This window comes from Microcebus murinus, chromosome 13 (genome assembly GCF_040939455.1).
Source record: "Microcebus murinus isolate Inina chromosome 13, M.murinus_Inina_mat1.0, whole genome shotgun sequence".
Lineage (NCBI taxonomy): Eukaryota > Metazoa > Chordata > Mammalia > Primates > Cheirogaleidae > Microcebus > Microcebus murinus.
In genome coordinates, this window is record NC_134116.1 from 17,134,642 (window position 1) to 17,154,473 (window position 19,832).

Consider the following 19,832-nt stretch of genomic DNA (forward strand, 5'->3'; position numbering starts at 1 on the left):
ATAGAAGGAGGGACAGTGAGAGGCTTCCAGACACAAAGAAGGTGAAAGCAAAATTGCTCAGGAGCTAAGATGGGTATTGAATGAAATCAAGTAGTGGCATCAAATGCCTCATAGCAGGTAATGGGGGTAAAGATGCAATTTTACTGTAGTTTATTTTGGAAGTTGAGCACCTATTAGTAATTTAAGCTCAGCATTGGGGGGCAGGTGTTACGGAGAAATTAGATACTTTCATGGCAGCAAAATATTCAAGTGGCTTAAATTAATGTATTTGGCTATGCACATTTACAAGGCTGGACCTTTGCTTGTTTTCTTTTTGGTTAGGAGATACAAAACTGATAAAAGGCAAATAGCTATAAGCAATTGGTAGTAGTAATGTCAATAAGCATTTCTCCAAAATGTTATAGTGGCTTTTAAAAGTCAGGTTTGTTAAATGTAGTAAAGGTGAAACAGGTTGCAAAGAGTTGTTTTAAGCCAGATGACAATAACCAGCACACGAAGGAGAAAAACACTCATAAATGAGGGCCCCAATCAATGGGAAAACTTATAGCTCTCTAATGAAGTTTCTTGTGAAAAGAAGGGTGACACAAAGCCACCAAGACATGAATCATTCATGGGAAATATAAAAGATAAAAGATATCTGACAATGAGCAGAACCTTGTATAGAGTGTATAAAACAAGTTTCCCCTTCTTATTTTCTGCTTTAAAACGCACAATCTCCCACTCCCAGCGTTCTCTGTCCAGTCTATAGAGTTAAAATTGACCACTGCTCGTCCTGCGCCACTTCAAAGTAATTTAGTCCAGAACGGAAGGCTTGGCGCTTGGACAATCTTCATGGTGTGTTAAGATTTCTATGGCAATTGGCAAGCAAGACGTTCCCATCTGAATATGTCTCAAAGAAAGCCACTTATTGACACTAAGTTGGCTATCATCAAAGACTTCATCTTCCCTAGGCAAAATGTGGCCCTTGCAAATACTGTTTAAATCATCTGCCTTTGTTTTCCAGGCTAGGAGAATCTTTAAACACACAATTATTTGTAGTTTATATATATAGTTTTCCCCATTCAGGATGCTCTTTGGTAAAGCTAATGCTAGAAAATCTAAAGTACTTAGAGCTTGAGGGTGGGAATTATATTCTCTTAAGGAGTTGGAGATGTCCACACAAGTGCCATAGTATTGAGGAACGGGAAAAGAGGAGGCCCAGTTGCCTTGAAAGCTGGGCCCAACTATCTGCAGATGTATTTGCATTGCAGTCTCATAAATGATATCTTTCATTTTGGAGAAGTGGATTTTTGGAGGCCATTGTGGTTTTATCTATTACCTATCTATCCATGAAATGGGCCAAGAGATGCTCCCCACCAGGGTTTTTTAATTACAGTTTGGTTAGGAAACACAACTCCTGGGGAGGAGGTGGAGGCAGGGGAGTCGGTCTGGTTTCTCAAGTGATCACCTTCAGTCAGAGGAAGGAACTGGCTGGTCATAAGGCAAACAAAACAATCCAGGTGCTTACTAGTATTTTCATCCCGGCCAAGCCCTACCACTTGTACCAAAACAGGATTCATGACCACGGAAACCTCCCAGGTCTGGAGGGATGCCAAAGAAGACCCAAGGTGAAACCACCCTGTACCTGGGGTTGCCAGCACACTCACCCTCTGGGAACAAAAGCACACAGAAACTCATCCCCCACGCCCACGAACAAACACACAACAACGCAAGTGCGTCATCAGGCAGGGGGAAGTTCAAAGGCATGTTTTTTGAAATTCAAACTACTGCTTTTATGGTATATCCACGCAGAGCATAGGGATTGCTATGGCAATGGGCAGGGCCAGGAGGGTCGCTGGCAGAGCGTCCACTGGGATTGGAGACACTCGTTAACATACAGTTAACATACAGTTGCAGTGACCTTTACTTTCATGCCAAGTTAGTTCTGTCAGTTTTCACCTCATCAGAAATTATATATATATATATGTATATATATATGTGTATATATATACATATATATATAGTGTGTGTGTGTGTGTATACACACATATACACACACACACATTTTTTCTCACTTTTTTTGTTAGGATTCCCCCATAGAACCTCCTGGGTTGAGAGAAAGGAGAGAGAGAGAATGAAGAAAGAGGGAGAGAAAGCCAGTCGGGTGGGGAGTGGGTGATGTCTGAAGGGTGGGGGCAGAGGGGCGCCAGAGCCCCAGTTCCTCTTCCTTCTCTCCCCACCTAAGTACTTTTATTTGCAGAGCGATTGTTCTTTGTTTATTTAATACAAGTACTGTGTGAATGGTGAAAAATAAACACGATGAAAAATAACCAAACAGATGATTCCTCCGAGTGAAAAAGCCCGGACTTAATAAAAGTGCGAAGCAGTCACCGCTGAATGAGAAACCCTTTGAAGTGGAACTTATTATAGGAGGAATACTTTGGGGTTGCCTTAACGACGCCGCTGAATCGAAAGCGCTCGCCTTTGTCAGCGATTTGTTCTCCTTTGCTGGGGTGCCCGGAGAAATTACTTACATGGGCTGCCTTAACATGCAGCCTGCAAATCAGTAACTTTGCAGCTCAGACTTGCAGACGCCACTCGGCAACGGACAAAAAGAAGTCAGGGGGGAAACGCACCAACCTTTCACGCCGCGTCTCTGGGGATGGGGGCGCACGGGCGTGTTGGGGGCGGCAGATAAGAAGTTGTATTACAACGTCCCCCCGCCTCACCCGGGCGTCCCCCGGCCCCCGCCGGTGAAGGCTGGGGCCTCGGCCGCCCGGGCCTCTCCCGCCCGCAGGGGCGGCGCGGCTCCTCCGGGGCCCTCCAGCGAGGGGCGCTCTCGGGCGCGCTGGCGCGGCGCAGGGCTTTCCCAGCAGCCCGGGCCATATTTAATAAGGGTCGTTTATCACCCAGGCTCTTTGAAGGGTCGCCTCCAGCCCTGTGCCCATTAGAAAGGCGGAGGTGACATTTAAACTCCGTTTTCAAGGATCGCGGGGGGATTTCATTGAAAAGGCAACTCGTTTGTCTTATGCGCCTGGAAACAACCCCCTTCTCGCTCCTTTTGACCACATGGCATAACTCAAAAACAATAGTTCAAAAGTGAAATGGCATCGTGGTGTTCACTCGGAGACAGGCCCCCATCTAGCACCAGAGAAAAGGGGTAGTCCGCAAGACAATGTGCTTTTTGTGTCCGACTCTGTCACAAGGATTGTGTTGTTTGCTTTGGAGGCTGCGCCTGTTATACTTTCCTGAAAGTGCTTGTGTTAAACAAGAGTTATAAGTCATCCAAAACAACAAACATTTTGATTTTCTTTGCCTAAAGGGCTTTCCCTGGCTATGGGCACCGTGAAAAAATAATGTCCTTGCTGAGAAAGGAACACCAGTAGTAGCATTACAAGCGGGCGCATTAAATATTGAATGACACGGGAAAAAGAGCTTGTCGAGGGGCACTCAGCCTTAAAGTCTTTCTTCAACTTTGTCTTCGGTGGCTGCTGGACTATTTAAGATGGTATTAATTAAGGCAACTTCGGATGCCGCCGAGCCGGCCGGCCCCTCGGCCGCTCGGTCAATGGGCCTGTGCCCCCGCGTTCTGCTCACGCGTTGGCTGAGCCGAGTGCAAATGTCACTTCTCATTTGGAGGCTGAAGAGAAGTGCACATCCTACATTAAGGGCAGCGGGGATGCAGTCAGCAGCAGGCGTTAAAGGAATACGAGGGACTGGGGTGAGGGCAGGGGAGGCGGGAACAAAATGGGAACAGCTGCCCCGGGCGGGGGAGGAGAGTGCGCCCGTGTGCGCCGCTTTTGGCACATTTTGGAGAGCGCCGCTAGCAGGCTGGGGCCACGCGGGACTCGCTGGGGTTAGAATACTCCCCTCCTTTGTCGTTCCCGCGTGGGGAAAATGCAAACTCCAGCCCTGCAAAAATCCATTAGGCAGTCTAGTGGGGCGTTATTTTACAAAGGGACTCGCTTCTACAAAGACAGACAAAAGCTTGGAGCAAATAGGCGTCTTAACTGACTTCCTCCTCCCCCCTACGGTCCCCTTCACAGATCACAAACAAATAAAGCCTGAAGGACCTCAGCCAAATATCTCCAGATCCGATTTTACAGATGGCGAAACTGAGACCTCAAGCAAGACTTAAAAAAAAAAAAAAGATTTTTGTCAATATTCCCTGAGGAGTGAGAGGTTGAGACCTTCACTGAGACCAAAGACTGAGGCAGGACTACAGCTCTGTTTAAAGTCGCCAACAAGCACGCCAAAATATCCCCTCCCCCTCCCCCAGTTGCAAGTGTTTGATTCAAAATCAAATGGAAAGTGGTTTCAGCAGTCGAAAATTCCTCACATGAAAAAGGAATGAAGCTTACTGCCAACTAACTGTGGCATAAACGAAACGCATGCTTTAAGAAACTGTTAACTATCAATTCTTGATGAAGAGAGACAAGATCTGGCTGGGCAGAGGGGGCAGGGCATTTTGGCACATTGATTTTTGCAGCCAGAAGCCCCACAGGCGCCCCCGTCTCCCGGTGTGCCGTGGAGTCCCAGCTGGACGCGGGCCTTCTCTTTTGCCACAAGGCCCCTTGTAGGTGGGGGGAGATGCAGTCAAATGCTCTTTCCCCTCCCCATGTGTTTGTGCGTGTGAGAAAGTGACTTGGACCCTTGCTGTCACGGGTACAGGGTTTAGCACCCTTAACTCTAGATCCATTTGCAATGTCTGTTTTTCCATCTTCAGATGTGTCCCCTTAGGGCTCCCTCCAGACTTTTGAATAAGGGGCGCTCATGTTTCCCATCAAGAGCCAAGCTGCGGGAGAAGTACTCTCTACTCTTCCTGCAGAATTGGGATCTTGCAAGATGGGTGGCAAAACAGCTTGGATCCAGTCGGCCTTGAGATCCGGGCCTGGGGCCCATCGGCAGCTGGTGGTGTAGCTCCAGGGCCAAGGAATGCCTGGTCGGGTCAAGACACCGCACGAGGTGGGCCGTGGGAAGAGCTAAAGTGGGCCGCCCAGAACAGCTCACTCCTGCAAAACCTAGTACTGGAGTTCTCAGGCCCAACCGCCTACCTGAGTGACTTTTCTGTACATCTTTCCTCATTCCTCTTCTCTGTTCTTCCTACCTCTATACTTATTTGCATGCACAGGCCCCAGGTAAGGGCTGCAGAAAGATGGCCCTTTGCCCTTGAACACACACTCACGCACAACTCAGCCTTCTCAGCCCCTCCCCAGCCAGCGCACTGGGCACACGCTCGGGCTCCAGGCACCTTGCCAAGACAGCGCGAGCACCCTGCGTGGCACACTGGCTGAAGTTCCTGCACCAAGTGGCGGGGGTGGAGTGAGGAGGGAGGGGTGGGCGGCGGTGCACGCTGCCGACTGCTGGCGGTGCGCACAAGTTCAGTGCTCAACTTCCCGCTCTTAACGAGACCTGGGATCCCTTTGGAGAGGCCCTCGGGAGCTGGCGGCGGGGCTGGGAGTGGCGTGGGTAAGCTGGCCGGCGCGGGGCGCGGGCGGCGGGGCACAAGGGCGCGACAGGAGGAGGGCTCGAGGGTGCCCGCGGCCGATCGGGCGCTCTGAGAAGTCAGCGCGAGCAGCTGTGACTTCACCTATTAGCCCCGATGTCTTTCCGAGGAGCCTGGTGGAGTTAAACAGCCCACAATGGGCGCTCTGGGGCGCCTCCAGCCTGACCTCCACCGGGTTTAATAGTTTCATAGGAACTTCATTAAATCAATTACTTAGTGAGCACATCATCATTTATTTGTAATTAGCGGCGAGGAGCGCGTTCTCTCCCCCAGCCCGCGGCCCGGGTCCCAGCGGGGATGACGAGTTGTGCAAGCACTTTTGTTTGCTCGAGTGTTGACTCCCGGCATTATTCGGCCAGGGTAATCTTTACGTCTCAATCTAGCATTCAAGGGGTGAAAGGAAAACAAACAGGGCGCAGGCTGGAGGCCAGCCCTGTGCTCTCAGCCGCCCCGGAACTCGGCCCTGGCGGGCGCGCGGGACTCATCTGCGCGATCCCCGCTCCTCCCGGCGGAATGGGCGAGGACGCCCCCGGGGCAGAGGGGCAGGAGCCAGGGGCACCCCGAAGGGAAGTGGCGAAGGAAGAGAAGGAGCGAAAGAAGGAAACCAGGAGCAGGAATGCCCGGCCTGCAAAACGAGCACAAAAGCAAAACGTCCAAGCTCGTGCACGTGTCGGGCGGCGTTGGAGAGGGAATGCATGTATGTGTGTGTGTGTGTGTGTGTGTGTATGTGTGTGTGCGCGCGCAGGAAGTGCGTGAAATCACATCCATTTCAGCTGCCCGGGGGCTGGGCGGAGAGAGGGGAGCAGGAGCAGGGGGTGCCGGCCTGGCGTGCGCGGAGGCAGCTCGCTGGGTGTCCGGTCTGCAAAAGTGCTTTAATATGGGGGCTGCAGCCCCGGGCGCAGTTCCATTGCGGCCCACAAATTACTAGCGAGTGGTTAGTGAGGAGGGGGTAGTTGCTGCAAGCCGGGCCAGGCCCTGCGCGTGCGGAGCTACGCGAGTAATGGCTCCGCGAGGAGTCGTGATTCCTTTCGAGTGCAATCATCTTCCCCACACGCTGCAGCGCCAGCCAAATACCGTGCAGATCAAGGAGTTTCGGTTCCTGGGGCCAGAAACGTGGGCGACACGCCCCTGCGTCCTTGCCCCAGCCCCGATTTCCGCTCCAAGTCGGAAAGTCCTTCCAGCACAGGAAACGCGCAACTTCTGCGGGCTATCCCAGCTCAGGAAATGGAGGGGGTCGGGGGGAGAGGGGTCCTTGGTGATCCGATCCGGGGTTCCCTCAGGAGCAGGCGAGTGAGAACAACTGTGAGGTGATGAAAAGGCCGAGGGGACATACACCCCGAGAGTGGGCTTCCAGAAGACACAGTGGTCCCAAGGGATCTTTGAGGTCAGTCTCTTAGACTCTCTGGATGGGAGTTCGAGGACCGGGTCCTGAATTTCTGCACTGGTGTTCTATGGCCGGGCCTGGCTGATTTGGGATAATCCTTGCAGTGGGCGTGTTGGTTTTCTAACCAGTGGTTTCAGTGCAGACTGAATCAGTGTTCGGAGCGTTTGTACTCCAGTGGGCCGGAGGAGGGCCTGGCACCGCTGTGGGTGCCTGAGAGGGGAGGCCCCCCGGGCTTCTGGTACTGTCCGGGTGCACACGAGTGTGAGCGTGGTTGTGCTCCTGGGAGTGCTAGCTTAGCTTCCTAGGTGCCCTGACACGGGCTCTGCTGAGGCCTCCGGTCTGAGAGCCAATGCTGTGACAATGCTTTGGGCTCCCAGGAGGGTGTTCTGTGCCTCCAGCTTCCTTGGTCACCCAGTCCTCCCTGTTTCTCCTTTTCCTCAGGTCTCACCGTCCTACGCTCATTCTGCTCCTCTGTTTATGCTCTTTTTCTGCAGAGTTGACTCCTAGCTCACCTAGCCCTCTGCCCCAGTGTCTTGGGTGTCCTTTGCCTGTGGGACATTAGGATGAGAAAGAGGCTGGGGGGTAGCTGGGATCCTGTTTTGAAATAGGCTTCCCTGTAGTGCCCTTGAATTGCAGAGATCTGACTGAGATGCCTGCGGCTGCTAGCCCACCCCATGGCCTGAGGCCTTGAGTCAGCCTGAAGAATGGCAAATGGATCTAGATAAGGACCATCAACCAGCCGGTCAACAATCTGGGAGAAGCACCTTTTAAAATATAAAAAACACTTGTTAGCTTTGCATCCCTCAACCCCCATTCCCAGTGAGTCCAGCTGAAGCAGTTAAAATGGTCAGGCTTCCAGAAGAATTACCAGAGAAAGAAAATCTATATGCATAAAACAAATACGATCTTCTTAAAAATATCTGGGACCCAAACACTGTAAACACAAGTATTCCTTAGAGTCTGTTGTACACATTTCCACTCCCCGTATATGGAATACATATGCATGTTAAATATATATTGATCAGGTCTACACACACACAATTATAGCGCATCTAAGTCCTACCTTACAAATTATCAAGCCCTACAAGTCCTGGAGCTAACCAAATTTAGGACAGCCTTGAAGGGAGCAGGACTAAGAAAGGCTACATTTAAAATAGCATTGAAGTGTGATTCACCCCTGACTTCTCTCTCAACGCCTCCCCCCACCTCCTACACCATTTAATAAAATAACCTTTGGAAAAAGGAAGGGAAGTCAGGGAAGTATTTTATGGGCTGGCAGGGAATTTGTTGCAGTCATTGATTTAGAAAATCTGGATGCTGACTGTTAAATTTGCTTAGTGCAATCCAGATTATGCGGATCTCTCTGCAATCTAAGTCCTAACAGCTTTTAATCCATTACCTGGCTCTGTTCTGATCATTAATCAGACCCCATTCTGATTCCACCTCATTGAGCTGCACATCCTTGGGAAGCCCCACCCGAGGCCCTGCCAGCATCAGGGGAGCCTTGTGCTCTGCTCCCCACCTCCCTACAGAGTGGGCAGGACCCTTCCAGCCCTATCCTCTTATTGACAGGGGGCCTTGCCACTGGGCCTACCTGCCTGAAAACTAGTAGGCATGGTGCTTATAGACTGTCCTCCTCTCTATACGGCTCTGATTGGGCTTCTCCTGTCACCAGCTGTAGGTTTCATTCTCTTGACCTGGCACAGAGAAGAAAGTCTGCCAGTGACATATTCCAGACTCAAAGCTGGGCAGAAACCCATGCGACAGGACCCCAGAGTTCTCAGCAACCTGATCTTGGATAATGACTTGGATAAGGGAAATTTAAGGGATGGCCTAGGGAGACTTGGAATGGAAGGGACTGTGCCAATGTTTGTTAGGGGTGAGGGCAGAGGTTTGACTGCTCCACTTATTAAATAAACTGACCAAGACAAGCATCAGAAAAACCTGTGGCCTAGGGCAATTCCTGAGAGAAACTTCTGGGCTCTGCTGGGCCACCCCTCTGTGCCCTCAGACCCAATAGCATGGGTGGGTCCCCGCTTATCCCTGTGAGGGATAAAATCACAAAGTGATTGTAGGCAAGCTGTCTGCGGACAAGGAGAAAGAACTCGGAAAGACAGATGAGTCCAGAAAAACCACTGCAATTTAGCCAGGACCACCCTGCGACTAGCCTGTGACTGTCTAGGCGCTTTATAGATCCACACCATCAAGCAGAGGGCTGGAGGCGTCCAGAGACAGAAATGTGCCTTCAGAGAACTTTTAGTGTCGTCGGCTCCTGGCAAGGAGATTGGAGTATTTAGTTTCTCAGACTTTTCCAAGCTGAATGATGCCGGTTCAGAAGGAAGCAGGGAAGTTGCGCCATGAAAAGTATCATTCTTGGTTCTTTAAGTTCCTTTTTAAGATTGGAAGGAAGTTTTAATAGGAAGGTTTCCCTGGGCTCATGGGTGTCTGGGGGAAGGGTAGCACAAAACTTCTTGGGTCCTGGGCTGGGCTGGGTGTCAGCTCCGAGGCCCTGGGAGCAGAGCTGTGGGCCTGATGCCAGGGACACGGTAGGAGAGGACTCGGGAAGTTGTAGAGAAGCCTAATATCCACTGCTCACGGGTCTTCCCCACCACTTGAAAAGCTGCAGTGAAATATATATAACGTAAAATTTACCATTTCAACCTTTTTGTTAATTTTTTTTAGCAATGGAGTCTCGCTATGTTGCCCAAGGCTGACCTCAAACTTCTGGGCTCAAGCGATCCTCTTGCCCCAGCTTCCCAAGTAGCTTGGACTGTAGGCGCACACCACTGCGCCTGGCCTTGACGATTTTTAAGTGTACAATTCAGTGGCATGACTACATTCACATGGTTGTGCAGCCATCACTACCATCCATCTCCAGAACGTTTCATCCTCCCAAACTGAATCCCTGTACGCATGAAACAACAGTTCCCCAATTTTTCTCCCCCAGCCCTTGGCAACCACTGTTCTACTTTCTGTCTCTCTGAATGCGACTGCTCTAGGTACCTCATGTAAGTAGGATCATGCAGTATTGGTCCTCTTGTGCCTGCTCACTTCACTTAGCTTAATGACCCCCATGTGCATCCATGCTGTAGTGTGCATCAGAACGCCATTCCTTCCTTTTTTCTTTCTTTGTTGTGCCTTAGCAGTACCGAGCTCATTGGACAGTACATGTAACCCCAAGTAAAGGGTGGTTAGCACTTCATTCCTTTTTATGGCTGAATAATATTCCCTTGTGTGGACAGACCACATGTTTATCCTTTCTTCTGCTGATGGACACTTGGGTAGTTTCTACCTTTTGCCAACTGTGAATAGGGCTGCTATGAACATCGGTGTGCTTACAAGCTTTTATATGTACATGTGTACCTACATAATATACTTTTTATGAACCCATTTAAAACACTTTAAAGAGGAGCTTCAGCCAAGAATTTAGAATATCAGATTTCTGACTTGGATCTGGCTTTCTGAGGTCAGCAAAGTGCAGCTGGAATTCAAGTGAGAGCCAAACCGTTGTCTTCCAGTTGCATAGCATTCGCATCTTTGCCTTTGTGTGTGTGTGTGTGTGTGTGTTCAGACCTACCCAATGCTCCCGCTTCGGAGGAACTATTAACACATTAATATTATCAATAGCAGGCAGTGCCTGAGCCATTAGGGATTTATGAAAACATCTGAAGCAAGTCGTTTCAAAGCGCTGATTTGTTTTATAGTCAGTATTACATTTTATGACAGGCTCTTTTGCCAGCAAAGTGAGCACATAAGCATCATGCACAGCTCAGTAGACGGAAACTGGTGCCCTGTGCTGCCCTGCAAATTTGTGTTCTAGATCCCTTGGGAAGCTTCTGCAATTTGCAGACAACTACTGACCCTTTGCTGAAGGGTCACCCCCGAACTAGACAGGGAGTATGCCCCCTTCCATTTTTAACAGTAGAAAAAAAAAAAAAAACTATAGCTCCCTTCCCTTTTCTGTCATTTTTCTCATACCGAGAACACAATAAGGATGCCAGTACCCAGTAGACCAAGGCCAAACATTTCCTGGCCATTTCTGCTTTTTTGTTGTGATTTTTTCCCCCTGATTTTCCAGAGTTTCACAGAGGCAAATTCTCTGGTTCTGGATAAAGTAGTCTCAGTCCTCTTGAGAACAGTGGTGCCGAGGGGAAGGGACAGACAGGCCACTTGGAGAAGGTGGATATGCGATTCCCAGCCACCTAACCTTGGTGGTGTGGAAGGGAGAGCACCCCGCAAGCTTGGCTTTGCCAGGCCTGGCCTGGGATTTGTGGGGCCCCCAGACCCTCCTCTCTGGGATGAGAGATAGCGCTCCAAAGTTCCTTCTCAACATCCCCGGGGAGCGAGGTTTGTAATATTTTACAGCAGCTGTTTCACATTTCCCTACCTAGTTATTAGACACGAATGGGAGTAAATTAAAATGGCAAAGTAAAATGAAATAAAAGGCGTCTTTTCTTTCTGTAAAGAGACAACACCTAATTAAGGAATATTTGAATCCCACAAAAATGCAGACTCTCATGGGTGACATAAAACTTCTCCTTTTAAATCAGGAACAAACCCCAGAAAATTAGGGACAGGCCCAAGAGGTAGTCCTTTAAAACAAAAAGCTACCTCCTCTTGAGACTTTTGACTTTCCCCACCCCCTTCCTTTTTTTCTCTTCCACAGTCCTGGGGGAGCATTAAACTCAAACGACTCCTTTGAGCTGGAGTTTTCTGGGCTGTGGCCAGGTCTCTCCTCCCCTCCTGCCAGCGGCCCAGAGCCTTGTTCTCTTCTCCCCCAGCCGCTGCCCCTCCCCCACAGGGTCTTTTCAGTCCCCCTCTCCTTCCATCCCAGTTTCTCTCTTCTGTCCCCTCCCCACACTGGCTTTTGTAGAACAGTTTCTCTAGCTCCTTCTGGTTCTCGCCCACCTGTCTTCTAATGCCTTACACTGCATAGCTGAGCGAGTGGGGCCTTCTTTCTTTTCCTCCTTGGCTCTTAGCTTGTTCTTGACCAGAAGATACCAGAAGCTTTGGCTTCCTTCAGCTTGATTCCACTCTGGGTTCCAAATTCAATCCTTCCCAGCCCTGGCTGTGCCACAGAGGCCACCTACCTCTGGTCTCGGGGCTCAGCCATTGTTGTTGACAAAGACCTTAACATAGGAACTCGCTCCTGGGGCATCTGCCAGGAGTAAAACTCAACAAATGCGAGGGAGAGAGAAGCTGTCTTAGCTCTGGCAGGAACCTGCCCCCACCTCGGTTCTGCTAGGGCTGGGCCCCCAGGAGGAATGAAAGGCCAGGCCATGGCTGGGCAGGATTCTTACTATGAGAGGTGCTCAGTTCATTCAGTTTCCCTTTTTAAATTTTTTTTAGGAGAGTATCATTCTTGCTGTTTAGTCTTATAATTGGGAGGAAAGACAAGAAAGTCAGGATGAGGCTAAAAAAATATGGAATGACATATGTTCAAATAGCCACATTTTAAAGAAATTCTTAACAGCTTGCCCTAATCTTGCCTTTCTGGAATTTTCTTTCTTTTTTTTTTTTTTTTTTTTTTTTTTTGAGACAGAGTCTCGCTTTGTTGTCCAGGCTAGAGTGAGTGCCATGGCGTCAGCCTAGCTCACAGCAACCTCAAACTCCTGGGCTCAAGTGATCCTTCTGCCTCAGCCTCCCGGGTAGCTGGGACTACAGGCATGCGCCACTATGCCCGGCTAATTTTATATATATATATCAGTTGGCCAATTAATTTCTTTCTATTTATAGTAGAGACGGGGTCTCGCTCTTGCTCAGGCTGGTTTTGAACTCCTGACCTTGAGCAATCCGCCCGCCTCGGCCTCCCAAGAGCTAGGATTACAGGCGTGAGCCACAGCGCCCGGCCTTGGAATTTTCTTTCTTTCTTTCTTTCTTTCTTTCTTTCTTTCTTTCTTTCTTTCTTTCTTTCTTTCTTTCTTTCTTTTTCTTTTCTTTTCTTTTCTTTTCTTTTCTTTTCTTTTCTTTTCTTTTCTTTTCTTTTCTTTTCTTTCTTTCTTTCTTTTCTTTTTTTTTTTTTTTTATACCGTTGATGGCTTGAAAGTGCTGCAGGATTTTTCCCAACATCACAATGCAGAGGATGGAGCCAGAGATTCCCAGATTCCTGCTTATTAGACTAAACAGTAAAAGGAAATCATTTTTTCCTTTGGAGAAGTAAGGAGAGGCTATTTTGTTGGCGTTTCCTTTTGGGGATGGATCCTGTGTCTGGCTTTGCTTTTTAAAAAAGGTAGATCCAGATACCACCAAGTGGTGTGGAGTAGAAGCAAGGTCTGCTCTTCCTGACGAGCTGAGCTGCGGAAACAGTGCCCTGGTGGCTCTGCCAGGCCGGAGCCCCACCTTCAGCCGCTCCCCTGCTTCCCTTCCCTTCTCTGAAACATGTGGGTAGGTAACTTTCACATTTCTCTAACTCTTTTCATTTACATTAAAATGCACATAATGTTTTTTTTTCTTTTTTTTTGTTTTTTGTTTTTTTGAGACAGAGTCTCGCTTTGTTGCCCAGGCTAGAGTGAGTGCCCTGGCATCAGCCTAGCTCACAGCAACCTCAGAGTCCTGGGCTCAAGCCATCCTACTACCTCGGCCTCCCGAGTAGCTGGGACTACAGGCATGTGCCACCATGCCTGGCTGTTTTTTTCTATATATTTTGAGTTGGCCAATTAATTTCTTTCTATTTATAGTAGAGTCGGGGTCTTGCTCTTGCTCAGGCTGGTTTTCAAGCTCCTGACCTTGAGTGATCCGCCTGCCTCGACTTCCCAGAATGCTAGGATTACAGGCGTGAGCCATTGCGCCCCGCCTCACATAATGTTTCTGAGTAAAGGCTTGGATGACTTTTAGAAAAAGAATCATAATATAATACTAGTGTCTGTATTATACCTACCTAACACTTTAAAGGGGGGCTTCCTTCCCTCTGCCACACAGGATGTTTAGCAGCATCCTTGGCCTCTACCTGCTAGATGCTTCTAGCAACTCCTTCCCCTCCAAACTGTGACAATCAGAAATGTCTCCAGACATCACCAGATGTCCTGTGAGAGGCAAAACCACCTGCGATGAAAACCCCTGAGTGAGAGGTTCACAAGGATGGCCAGTGTGGAGGCTGGACTGGGACCCTATTGGGAGTTTCGATGTGCTTTAAGGCCAGGGAAAGCCACTGGAGGGGGGTTTAAGCTGGGGCATGGAATTATGTCATTTGATTTTTGGTGGGGGTGTCTGGCTGTTGTTGGGGGCAAGAGTGGGAACCCAAAGTCCTAGGAACAGGCCACTGCAGGGGTCCAGGTGATACAGGGACAGGGGAGGGTGCACAGATGCAGGCCTTCAGGTGACTAGCTGACAGCACCTGCTCTGTCCACAGTGAGAATTGAGGAGGGGAAGGGTCGAGGAAATGACTAGTGATTTGGCTTTAGCCACTGGGTGGGTGGAGGTGCCATGAGGAAGGGCAAGAGCCGGTTTGGGACAGAAAGTCAGGTAGAGGTGCCCCGGGGACAGGAGGATATAAAACCCTGGGGTCCCAGGGAGTGGCAAGGGCTGGAGATGTAAGTTAGGAAGCTTTGGAGCATATTGATCTTTATTGGTGTTTAAAACCACAAGGCTGAATGAGATCACCTAGGGGGCTTGTGTGACAAGAGCCCTGGAGACATTGTAGCAGGTGGAGGAGGGCTAGAGGAAGACCTGGAAGGAGCTCTCGGTGAGGCAGGAGGTAAGCTAGGAAAGGGTGGTGTCGTGAGAGGCAAAAGTGTATCAAGAAGGCTGAGTGGTTACTTGACTGGGGGACATAGGGCTTGGGGATGACGTCTGCGTGGACGCTCTCTGTGGATGGGTGGGGTGGAAGGCTGGCTGGGAGGCAAGAGGGACAAACCTTCAGGCTGTGCCCAGGAGTGCGGGAAGGGGCAGAGCCTGGGCAGGAGCAGGTGGGGGGCAGGAACATAGGAGCGTTTGTGCTCTGGTCCCAGTGGCCAGGCGGGGCAGGGGAGGCAGAGGAGAGATGCACGAGGTTGCTGGCGCTGGGGCAGGAGAGAACAGCACGGGCACACAGGCCTGCAGCACCGTGGGGTCGGAGCCCATGTCAAGGGGCAGGGGTTTAAAACATTTTTTGCCATTGTGGTAAAATATATATAACACGAAGTTTGCATTTGAACTCTTAAGTGTGCAATTCAGTGGCATTAATTGTATTTCACAATATTGTATGACTACATTGTACTATTTTCAAAACTTTTTCATTACCCTGAAGCGAGACACTCTGTAACTGTTAGGCAGTCATTCCCTAGTCCACACCCCCCTTGAGGGGCGGGCTTTTGAGAAGAGCAGGCTAATAGCAGGAGGAAGCTTCTGTCCAATTGCTTGAATCCTCTCAGTGAAGCCTGGGATGAGGATAAGGATGAGAGTGCAGGAGGGAGAAAAGAGAAAAGGTGAAATAGTCACTTGGAGAACAGGGAAGTGGAGAAGCATGTTGGGATTGAAGGCCAGGAGGGCCAAGTGTCCACCTGCCATTTGTACACTTGAAATTAAAATGAGACCAGCTAGTGATGTTGAGTGGTTTTTTTGTTGTTGTTTTGTTTTGTTTTGGGCTTTTGTTTTCAGAGACAGGATCTCTCTCTGTCACTTAGGCTGCAGCACAGTGGCACAATCATAGCTCACTGCAGCCTCCAACTCCTGGGCTGAAAGGGATCCTCCTGCCTCAGCCTCCCCAGTAGCTAGGACTACAGGAGGGCATGACCACGCCCAGCCAATTTTTAAATTTTTTGTAGAAACGGGGTCTTGGTAATGTTGCCTAGGCTGGTATTTTGTTTGTTTTAACTTAAAAATTTGTGGTAAAATATACATAACATAAAATGTACCATTTTCACCATTTCTAAGTGTACAGTTCAGTGGCAGTAGTACATTTACATTGTTGTGCAGCTGCTACCACCACTACTCATCTCCAGAATTTGTCCCTCACCCCAGACTGCAGCTTCTCCCCAGGAGACAGTCTAAGGCCTATTCTCCCCTCCCCCAGCTGCTGGCAACCACAAGTAGGGTGTTGTCCCCGTCCATGTCCAGGCGCAGACATGGAGTCGGGGCCAGGTCAGTTACACTTGAGGGAGGGGGCAAGGTAGGTGCGGTAGCAGTGAGGAGTGATTACGATGTAGATTGTGTAACTCCGGCTCCGTGAGCAACTGGAGGCAGGAAAAAGAGTCCATGGGTGTCTTGGGAATCCAAAGGATGTTGACATCTTCTTTCCTTGTCTATGATGCTGTAGATGGCAGGAGTCAAAAAATCATTTCAAATGTACTAATTAGTACGGTTCCCCATTGCTCTTGACATCTCTGAAGAATGTTCTACCGAAGGGTCCCCAAATGGCCACTTGAGTCACCAGCATTACTCCTCCCGCTCCGTGCCACAGACCTGAGAAAACGTTATAGGTCCCTAGGATACCCACACACCCCGCACCTAATTAGGTAAGAGAAGAGGCATATGGTGTTTTATATGGGGAAGGAGGTACGTCTTCTATGAATAGCACAGCTATGGGAACAGACAGGCTGACAGATGATTTCACTTTATCTCATCACACAATATGGGCATCCTCGCTGTGTGAAAACCCCCAAAGCTTCGGGAACTTGCGAACGTCCTCCTTGCTTTCCCTGCGTCTCAGCCTTTGCTTTTCCCTGCAAAACTGAAGTGGAAGCGGAAAGGCCTTTCTCGGCCGCCATGGGCTCTCTACCCTGAAATTTCCTCTTACGGTTTTCACAGTCCTTTGCTATTTTCTGTGTTATTGATGAAAGCATCTCTTCTTCACAATGCACTGCTCTCCTTTCTGGTGATTGCGTTTTCTGCCTATGTGTACTTTTTTGTTTGTTTGTTTTTTGGCCTATAAATGTTCCTCCTGAAAATGCACTTGCACTGTGTTAGAGGCCACAGCTTTGAGAGGAATGTCGGTGGAACGGTCTTCTGCAGTGCAGATGCCCTTAACGATGAGACAGAGAGCCAGGGGGTTCGGTGTTTCTATCATGGGAGAAGCTGAGACAGGTCACATCTCGTATCGTAATACTAGATTTACTGATTGATAGATAAGCCTCATCTCACATAGTGTTATGTTTCTAGTCTACTCTAGAAGACATACTCTGGTATACTCTAGAAGACCATCAGAATGACAGTTTCTTTTTATTTTTATTTTTATTTTTTTTGGTTTTTTTTTTTTGAGACAGAGTCTCACTTTGTTGCCCAGGCTAGAGTGAGTGCTGTGGCGTCAGCCTAGCTCACAGCAACCTCAAACTCCTGGGCTCAAGCAATCCTCCTGCCTCAGCCTCCCGAGTAGCTGGGATTACAGGCATGCGCCACCATGTCCGGCTAATTTTTTTATATATATAAATTAGTTGGCCAATTAATTTATTTCTATTTATAGTAGAGACGGGGTCTCGCTCTTGCTCAGGCTGGTTGCGAACTCCTGACCTCGAGCAATCCGCCCGCCTCGGCCTCCCAGAGTGCTAGGATTACAGGCGCGAGCCACCACGCCCGGCAAGAATGCCAGTTTCTTAAATGTTTGTAACTAGCGTGACCCCTCAGTGCTACCCTGAATTGTGGCGATGTTCCCTAATGCGCTAGCTGTCCAGTGTGGCAGCCACTAGAATCCTGTGCCCATTGAACTCTTGAAATGTAGTGAGTGGCCCAGAGGCACTGAATTATTAATTTTATTTAACTTGAATTCAAATGGCCACCTGTGGCTAGTGGCTACCATATTGGATGGCACAGTTTGCAGTAGTAGGTACCAACTTACCAATGAGCTATAAGCTTTTTAGGTCACTTAATTTCAATTGAACTTATTCAATATTTAAATTATTATGTTGTCTTTGGCTCTGAGTAATAGGTAAGTGAATAACCAGGGTTATACAGTTGAGGGGTTTATTGTTCTACCCTAACAAGAAGCTCGGTGGTAGGAAGTAGAGGACTGTCTTGGGAAAGGCCTTGTGAGCTCTTGGTTTCCAGCCTGACCTTGGTGGAGGTGGTATATTCATCCTTACAGTTGTGAGATGGCTGCTGTACTTTCTAGAATCAACTTCTGGTGGGAAGGCAGGAAGAAAAGAGATGGAAAAAGAGCAAAGGGCAAACAGGAGGCCTCCCAAAGGCAAACAGTACAACTCCAAAGACAGAGAATTTGGCAACAGATAGCCAATATGTATATTACCACCCTTCAACCCAACAATCCCACTTCCAGAAATCTATCCCAAATGGTATCAGGCATAAGTACAAAATGGCTCATGTACAAAATGATTCACTGTGCATGATTTATTATGCATGATAATAAAAAAACTGGAAATAACCTAAGTATTTGTCAATAAGGGACTGTTTAGATAATCTATATGATATAGCCACACAATCAAATAGTATGCAGTAGAGACAAAATGAGGAAGCGCTGTGCATGTAGCTATGGAGTGATCTCCAAGATTCAAGAATGTTAAATAAAAAAGAACAAGAACAACATATATAGGTATGGATTCTATAGCTGCATTGATACATGTCCTCATATGTAAGAAAGGAAGAAAGGGAATGCACATTTGGTTGTATTTGCAAGAGAAACAAGCAGAAATGAAAGAAAACATTACCTTTAAATGAAGTGGGAGGACGAGGGAGGCAGGGGAGGACAGGGAGGGAAGTGAGACAGCTGTGCACGGTCCTCATTTCAGGCTTTGGACCTTGAAATCATGTAAATGGTTTCCTATCCAAAAACTGAAATAAAAAGTTGTTTAAAGAAAGCAGCTTCACCCAGCCATTTTCCCTTTTGGATTCTTGGCTAGAATTGGGTGATGTGGCCACGCCTAGTCGTGAAGGCGGTGGGGAGATGGGTGTTTTCCTGGGCATGTGACCACTGCACACACAGGGCAGGGACCAGACACCAGGTGGGCATCACACAGGGTTTGACGTGGCTCCCAGGTGTGTGCGGAGAGGATGGCCAGGCCTGGGAACGTCCCTGGCTGCTTTAGGACGAGGGAGAGCTGGCACTGCGGGCAGGAGCTGTGCTCTTAGCACCACACATACTGCTTTGTTGCTTGCTTATAAGCGCTGTCTCCTCATCCTCTTTGGGTACAGTAGGAAACCCAAAGGCAGAGAGATTCAGTCACTTGCCCCAGGCAGCGTGTGGCAAAGGGCAGATGTGACCCCAGTGGGTCTGCCGCTGCAGCCCCAGTGGAGCAGCCACCGGGCGACTGCCTTCTGCCTACACTAGCCCAGTAATTCACCTGATGTCCTGCGTTCTCTTACAAAAAGTGATCTGAAAACGATCACGTTTCAAAGTATTTAGCAATTCCACTTCCGGGTAGATACAAGAATTGAAAGCAGGAACTTGAACAGATAGCTGCACACCCATGTTCCTAGCGGCATTGTTCACGACGGCGAAGAGGTGGAAGCGACCCAAGTGCCATGGACGGAAAGAAGGATGGACGAAATGTGGTCCCTCCACACAGCAGAGTATTACTCAGCCTTAACCAGGAAGGAAATTCTGGCACATGCTACAACGTGGATGAACTTTGAGAACATTTTGCTGAGTGAAGTAAGCTGGTCACAAAAGCATAAATACTTTATGATTCCGCTTATATAAGGTACCTTGAGTAGGCAAGTTCATAGAGACAGAAAGAATGGACAGGGGCTGGGGGCGAGGGAGTGGGAAACAGCTTTTTAATGGGGACGGAATTTCAGTTTGGGATGATGGAAGAGTTCTGGAGATGGATGGTGGTGATGGTTGCACAACGCTGTGAATGTACCTAATGCTACTGGGCTGTACACCTGAATATGGTTTACATGGTATGTTTTATGTTATGTATATTTTACATTTAGAAAATGATTTGTCGTAAGCAGAATAACGTCTATCACAGGATAAAAAAATAATTTGGCCCTCTTTCTCCCAGGAACATTTGGCAATGTCTAGAGACTTTTTTCCTCTGCTTAAAATTAATAATTTTAAAGAATAGACTTTATTATTATTATTTTTTATTTCAG

The 19,832-nt window shown here is 48.6% G+C and overlaps 1 long non-coding RNA gene across 1 annotated transcript in view; it reads left to right on the forward strand.

The window, feature by feature from the left end:
- The first annotated feature begins 5,374 nt into the window (after nucleotides 1–5,374).
- LOC142874810 (uncharacterized) overlaps nucleotides 5,375–19,832 on the forward strand; it is a 108,442-nt gene continuing 93,984 nt past the window's right edge. Inside the window, exon 1 of the long non-coding RNA XR_012922421.1 lies at nucleotides 5,375–5,448. This is a non-coding gene — a long non-coding RNA (uncharacterized LOC142874810). The remainder of the gene's footprint in view (nucleotides 5,449–19,832) is intronic.